We start from the raw sequence: 8,301 nt of genomic DNA on the forward strand, positions 1-8,301 counted from the left end.
TAATGTCATGGAAAATTCATGTCTTAATCTGCTGTTGCTTCAATTAAGCCATATTAACAAACAAGCACTGAATCCGGGTAACACACACCAATAAACGTGTATTTCAGGTTCGCAGGAATGTGGCTCTGCTTTTTGGCCACAGGTAAGCTGGCTTGGGTTGCAAGCTCAGGTTGGATGTGAAAAATCAGACAGAGGCCGAAAACCAGGACTATAGGCTTTATTAGAGGAGAAGAACCTGCCGGGCTGTCTCGCAAGGGGAGAACAGCAGCACGTGCAGGGGTGGGCAAGCCTTTTGAGGGGCGGAATGGGAAGGGGTGGGGGGCTTAGTGTACTCGGCGCACACTGATTGGTGGCTTACTGCATTGTCCATATAGGACAAGGGCTTAAGGTATTTGGCAGGTGTGGATTGGTGGTCCAATGTATAGTCCATATAAGGTACCTGGTTAGTCAGTCAGGTATTTCTGGGCTGCAGGTTAGGTCATACCCTGCCCACCAGTTGGGGGAAGGGAGGATCTATCCGGATGCACTGTATTTATTTTGGAGCCCAGGTTGAAGGGGTAACTGCTACCAGAGGGAAGCTCTTTTCATGGCTGACTCCTGGCGTGCAAGAGGGCAAGAGGGCAAGAGTGCACAGCAGATTTTAAGTATCTGCCTATTTGCTTCATGTTTGCTAACTTCTCATTGGCCAAGGCAAGACACATGGCTGAGCCTAACGTCGAAGGGTGGGGAGATTTCCTCTGCCTGCCCTGAGAATGTGGCAAGAACGTGGCTCTATAATTCTACTGCAGGGGAATAAAGAATTGGTACCAATAATTCAGTGGACTACAGTCTGGTTTCTATGATTGTCCTTCACATCCCTCCCATTCGAACATCCCCAAAATCTCATACCGTGATGGCATCAGGCTAGAAAGATAGCATCGCAGGATCTACATCAACTCCAGATGTGGTTCCTCTCAAGCCAGAGACCTTTTAACTAAAAAGACAAGTTATCTTACCCCCTCCCACATCAACATATAAAAGTGGAACAGAAACAAGGTGACCACAACAAACACCCCCATTCTAATTGGGGAAGAACGAGGAGCATCTAACAATCATGGGTTTATAGCAACTATGAAATCCCTGTAGGCAAAATTTGGTGGCTACCTTTACCTTGGGAAAGGGAATGTTCTTGGATTAGATCCATTACTGTTCCCTGGGAATAGGTCCCCAGACCCCAGTCTGATTTTTCCCCAGACTCTTGGTCCCACTCTTTGGCAAGTCCATCTTTGCCCACCCTCCTCCTTGGCCAAGTCTAAAGACAGCGTGGGGTAGTATGCCCAGTTTGGTGTCTGAACAACCTTCTCAGCCTGCTTCCTGCCGGAAGGAAGTTGGGGGAAGGGGAGCCAGTGGCATTTTTATATCTCAAAGAGTCACAATTGCTTTTGGTTCAAGCTGACACAAATTTCCTCAATACAATTTCCCCCCCTGCAAATCCTAGGGTTTCTGGGCTCTGTTTATTCACACCCAGTTCTGTCTGCAAACCAACCATGAGTTTTTCCCTGAACTTTTCTCTCAAAGTAGCTTTTCAAATGCCATGAGCAACAACCCCCTTGCTCTGTCAACATTGTGCCTTTAAACTAGCTTGCTCCTTATCCTACTTTATTGGGTCCATTTTCTGTCTTTTGGTTGATTGCAAGTAACCATTATAGCAATGTTTCACTGTATATAACATGGATTAACATTTTCAATTCTCCTTTAACAATTTCTTCCTTGCCTGCTCCTGGGTCCCAGAGCCAATGGCACACATGTTGGGGTTTGTTGTGGCAGCACCCCACTTCTAGTAATAATTTCCAGTCTTATTCAGCGATTGCCACAATAGTGCTATGCAACAAACAAAATCTCACAGACGTGCAGCATTGAACATGTGTTCCTCGTTAATGTGGGTTGATGGGTTTGGCTCAGCTTCCAGCTGAGTACCAGTTGGCTGGGCTCTTGGTTTACCCCACTTGTGCTGGTTTTGCAACTGGCTGTGTGAACTCTTCTCATTATAGGCAACCACACCAGCACATCCCAAGCTCTGCTTGCATCATGTTGCATTAATTATGCTTTTTATTCTGTAGTTTTGATGCTTCGATATCTTGGGGCCTTGCTGCTGGAAGGACTGTCCCTCCCAGGACCAGCTAATTCCTAGAGGTGGCAAACCACTAGCCTTCCAAGAGTGCCCCTTTCATATGCAAACTAATTCAGAGGCTATCCCCCCAACCATCACCTTTATATCAATATATAAATATGCATTCCCGGCCAATATTCCCCTGATCTGGTCACCCCAGGGGCTGTACCAGACAGCTAGGAACAGCCCCTATACCACAGAGCCCATTGAAATGATTCAGTAGCTGATCCTGTTTACCCTGTCTCACCCATTCCTTCCCAGGGAAACCACAATAAAGCTCTTACCCACATTTCCCCTCCCCCCCCTCTGTCTCCTGACCCACCCTGGTGCTTCCCTGTGTGGCCCGTGGTATGTCATGTCCCTTCTCTTGCCATCTGTAAGCATAACAAACTTTCTTTACAAAAGCCCTTATGTCCTGATCTGTTGGCCTTTTCATACCTAAATAATGAAACCTACTTTTTTTTAATTAAAACTTTTTAGTATTGAAATAATTGCAGTGTCCCCCTTTTCCCCACCCTTAGCCCAGCTCCACCCTGCCCCTCCCCCTCCCTTGGCCTTCACCAAACTATTGTCTGTGTCCATGGGGTATACATATATGTTCTTTAGCTAATCCAAAATATCTCCCTACTAATATTCTTTTGACCAACTTAAGTCATGTAAGCCCAGTGTTGAGATGTGGGGAAGTACTTTTTGACCACCAGCTTGGCAAATGTGAGTGCATATTTCCATTAGAAAGCAGAGAAGGATTGGAGGCTGTTCACTGGAGTGGTGAGAGTGTGGAGGTAACATTCTGTAACTGTGGACATATAACTCCATTGGAGGGGAGTAGAGATTTGGGACCAATAATTTAATCAGCGTCACTGTATGTATGTATGTATGTATGTAAATGATGTTATCTCAAAAATTGAGATCTGAATATGATTTCAAATATGTCAAACAGAATCTATGCAGAGAAAGAAGTCTTGACGGAAAGATATTGAAATGTCAATAGGATATATCTTTGGGTGCTAGGACTGTGAAAGATTAAAAAGTATTCCTTCTTCTTCTATTTTACAAATTGTGTTTCATGAGAATATACTCATTTCATACTTTAAAACAGGCTCTATTAACCTGAAGTGGAATCTTCTAAGTATTAAACTACAATTGTTGGAATATCAACAATAGGACCAGTAGTGGTCCTAAAAGCATATGCAAGGAGGATTCGTTCCTGATGCTGTGAGGACAGAAAGATTTCCAGAGTCTCGAACCCCAGGAATTGACATGGCTTGTCCTCTTTTTTTTGTTATTAAAAGTATGGTGCACAGGTCGCCAGCATTGGCATCACCTGGGCACTTGTTAGAAATACACAGTCCAATCTTCATCCCAGAATTACTTAATCCGATCTGCATTTTAAGAGATTTATCCAGGTGGTTTGTATGCAGGTTAAAATTTGAGATGCACTAATCTATTCCACACTGTTATAACATCATTTAAAGTAAGCACATTTTTTTTTCTTTATGATTAAAAAGGAATTATTATTTTAAAATGAAAAAAATGGGCAGATAGTGGAATAGACGGGCAAACAGATTGGCTGGTCCAGTGACAAAGAACCAACAATATTTGCACAGTAAAAACGAGTTATTCAGTCTGGAATAGTTATTGATTGCCCATTTGATGTGGGGCACTGTTCCAGGTGGAATAGCATTTCCTCTCTCCAATTATAAGACAGGACTGTAATTCTGGGATGTGTTAGTAGAATGTTAACAGGTGTCATACTGTATTAGTTTCCCGTGGCTGCTGTAACATATAGGCACAAACTGGGTTCCTAAACACAACACAAATTTATTATTTTAATTTATTATTTTACTGTCCTGGTGGCGGAAAGTCTGAAATGGGTCTCGCTGGCTAACATCAAGGTGTCAGCAGCAGGGCTGGGTCCCTTGGAGAAGCTCTAGGGGAGAAGCTGTTTCCTTCCCTCTCCCACTACAGGCTGCTTGCATTTCTCTGCCTCATTCCATCTTCAAATCCAGCAATGGCCAGTAGTGTTTCTCGCTCTTAAGTCAACTCTCTTCTGCCTCCAATTCCATTTCTAATAACCTTTGTAATTGCACTGGGCCCACCCAGCTAATCCAGGATGACCTCCCTATTTTTTTAAAACATATTTTATTGATTTTTTTACAGAGAGGAAGGGAGAGGGATCATCAATCAGCTGCCTCCTGCACACCCCATACTGGGGATGTGCCTGCAACCAAGGTACATGCCCCTGACTGGACTCGAACCTGGGACCCTTCAGTCTGCAGGCCGATGCTCTATCCACTGAGCCAAACTGGTTAGGTCTCACCTCCCTATTTTAAGGTAGGCTGATTAGCAACGTTAAGTCCATCTGCCATATAAGGTTCCAGGATAAGAACACGGACATCGTTGGGAGGCTGTTATCCTGCCCACCACACCCGTGAACTAGAGATTTAGTGGGCACATGAATCTGCAAATAACATGTCCTTCTGGGAGCTTTGCACTATACAGTTGCATAGTAAAGGCTCTGAGAAATCTTGAAGCGAAGAAGCCCATTTAACTTGGTCCAACCCGGGAACTCTTCTTTTATGTGCACATTTCATGAAGCTGAGCCAGAGAAATATGCAGAAATTCGGAGTAAATGAAAGAACTGGTTTCTGCCCTAGAGGAGTTGAAGAAAGCTTTTCATTTTATAAAATCGTGTATTGCAACTTAATCCTGGCTTCATTCCTGCTGAGGGCATGCAGGGCAGAGAGTGCGAACATCTGTGGAAACTAGAGGCCCTACTTCCCAGGCTTCTGTTCCATTATAAGGCAACCTCGAGTGCAGCAGTGGTGGTGGGAGTCTACGCCGATTTCCATTTTTACCAGGGACATGTTGTGGTATTATGAATAATAATAATAAAAAATCTGTCCAGGCCACTTTCCTAATCTCTATCACTCTGTTTCTCACTTGTAAAATTGGGTTAATGGGATCCCCTTTCATCCAATACCACCGTGGGGCTTTAATTAATGTTAAAATGCTTTTTGGCATCGACATGCAGAAAGAGTTATTACAATTCAGTGCCAGATATTATGATGGTAATGAGGACTAGCTCACCAATGTTTCATTACATGTGCAGCTTTTTTTCATCAATTTTACTACATAAACCATCATACAGTATTATCTCTAGGGCCAGACCAGCCAGCTTCTTTCATCTTTTGGATAGCTCATGTGGAAACCAAGAAATATAAACTAGAGGAAGCTGTGTCTTGTAAAAATAAAAATAAAAAATCCCAGAAGGCATTTGTTTTATGTGGTGAGCACAATGATTGCTTGCAATAAAGAAGCCTACGAAGGCCTCCCTTGTTCTAAGATTATTCATGCAGCAATTATGCTATTGATGGCAACCTGTTTTTATGATAATATATTGTAAGCTGTTCTGAAGCCACTCAACGAAGCATAGTAGAGCGCTTGCAATCTTACTCAGGACCTCTTTAGTAAGATACCTATTCATGTCCTTGATTAGAAAAAGCTAAAGAATATAGGCATTTTAAAAAAGAGATAGAGTACAGATCAGTTGTAATCTTCAGTGAATTGGGACTTGTAATTTTCAAGTGAAGAATCACAAAAGAGAGAAATTATTGGGTACCCTGACTTACATTTTTGATGATCTTATTTATCTTAGTACAAATGCTGTCCATGAGTCCCTAAATTGTGTGCCCGACACAAAGGAAGGGGACCTATTTAGTTTACAATTGGACAAGAACAAAGGGTTTCCTTACATTTGTTTTTGTATTGCTGCGGGTTTTCAAGTTGACCTTGAACAACATGGGTTTGAACTGCACAGGTTTCACATACCGGCAGATTTTTTTTGGATAAATACAGTCATCATTCCCTTTTATATCCTTGGGTTTCGCATCTGAAGCTTCAACCAACCACATATCAAAAACAGTATTTTTGAACCTCCAACTGTAGTTTCCCAACTGCAGATTCCTAGCTTTGGATCAAAAATACTGTTTTCAATCCACAGTTGGTTGAATCCTTGGATGTGAAGGGCTGACTGTAGAGTCAAAAGTTAAACCTAAAGTATTTTTACTGCAGGATGTCAGCACTACTAATCCCCATGTTGATCAAGGGTCAACTGTATTCTTATTTCAAATGCCTATTATTAAGTTCTTTTAGGGTTTTGGTTTTGCAGGGTTTGTGACACATTCATGCATTTTAATTTAAAATAGTTATTGTGACTGTTTTGCTGAGGTAAATCTTTATGAAAAGAAAGTCAAGCGCTTCAGGCTGCCCTCCACTGGTGCTTTTGGCGGCTCCGTTATGGCGACTCGCAGCCCCAGCGTTGTGATTAGTGATGAAGAACCAGGTTATGACCTAGATTTGTTTTGTATACCTAATCATTATGTGGAGGATTTGGAAAAGGTGTTTATTCGTCATGGACTAATTATGGGCAGGACCGAGTGGATTGCTCGAGATGTGATGAAGGAGATGGGAGGCCATCACATTGTAGTCCTCTGCGTGCTCAAGGGGGGCTATAAATTCTTTGCTGACCTGCTGGGTTATATCAAAGCATGAACAGGGAATAGTGATAGATCCATTCCTATGACTGTAGATTTTATCAGACTGAAGAGCTACTGTAATGACCAATCAACAGGGGACATAAAAGTGATTGGTGGAGATGATCTCTCAGCTTTAACTGGAAAGAATGTCTTTTTTAAAAAATATATGTATTTTATTGATTTTTTACAGAGAGGGAGGGAGAGGGATAGAGAATTAGAAACATTGATGAGAAACATCAATCAGCTGCCTCCTGCACACCCCCTACTGGGGATGTGCCCCCAACCCAGGTACATGCCCTTGACCGGAATCGAACCTGGGACCCTTGAGTCCACAGGCCAACACTCTATCCACTGAGCCAAACTGGTTAGGACTGGAAAGAATGTCTTGATTGTTGATGACATACTTGACACTGGCAAACAATGCAAACCTTGCTTTCCTTGGTCAAGCAGCATAATCCGAAGATGGTCAAGGTCGCAAACTTGCTGGTAAAAAGGACCCCTCGAAGTGTTGGATGTAGACCAGACTTTGTTGGACTTGAAATTCCAGACAAGTTTGTTGTAGGATATGCCCTTGAATATAATGAATACTTCAGGGATTGAAACCATGTGTGTGTTTTAGTGAAACCGGAAAAGCAAAATACAAAGCCCAAGATGAGAATTCAAGTTGAGTTTGGAAACATCTAGCGTCCTATTGAAATCACCAGTAAAGTGATCAAATGTTCTAGTTCTGTGGTCAGCTGCTTAGTAGAGCTTATTGCATGTATCTTCTAAGAATTTTACCTGTTTTGTAATTTAGAAGTATCAGTTGCTTCATTCTTGAACTCTGTATTTGCACTATGAGCCTAAGACTATCAGTTTCCTTTGGGTGAATTGTTATTTGACTTGTGAATGAAAAATCTCTTAAACCACACCGCTATTGAATGAAAATATTGAAACTGTATTTGTAAGAAACATTTAAAGAGAATATATATTAGTTTTTAATTGGTATTTTAATTTTTATATATTCAGGAAAGTACAGAAGTGATTGAATATTGTTAATTATACCACTGTGTGTTTAGAAAAGTAAAAAGCAGTCAGGTTTTGTATCTAAGATAGCACCTAAGAGATATTGTTATATTAGATAAACCATATGTCCTGGAATTTTTTAAGTAATGTTTCAGTATTATTAACTGTATTTTCCTGCTTATTCACATTATTTTTGGTGAATCTTTGTCAACAGTTCCTTTTAAATACAAATCAATAAATTCCAGAATAACATTACCACTTTTTGAGTTCATCAGTGTAAAAATCCTTAAAATAAAGGCTGTCTCTCTAAAAGAAAAAAAAAAGAAAGTCAAAATAAATATTAAAAGATGTGTGCCCTGATCTTAAAGAGGTTGCTTAAATCTCACACTTGTTTCAATCAAGTTTTGTTACAACTTTATTTATTTTTAAAAATATGTTTTTGTTAATTTCAGAGAGAGGAAGGGAGAAGGAGAGAGAGATAGAAACATCAATGATAAAAGAGAATCGCAGATCAGCTACCTACTGCATTCCCCCTAATGGGGATCGAGCCCGCAACCTGAGCATGTGCCCTGACTGGGAATCAAACTGTGACCTCCTGGTTCATAGGTC

General features: G+C 41.4%; 1 pseudogene; it reads left to right on the forward strand.

Moving 5' to 3' along the window:
- The first annotated feature begins 6,412 nt into the window (after window positions 1-6,412).
- LOC102249602 lies at window positions 6,413-7,370 on the forward strand (annotated as a pseudogene).
- The last annotated feature ends 931 nt before the right edge of the window (window positions 7,371-8,301 follow it).

This window comes from Myotis brandtii, unplaced genomic scaffold (genome assembly GCF_000412655.1).
Source record: "Myotis brandtii unplaced genomic scaffold, ASM41265v1 scaffold775, whole genome shotgun sequence".
NCBI lineage: Eukaryota > Metazoa > Chordata > Mammalia > Chiroptera > Vespertilionidae > Myotis > Myotis brandtii.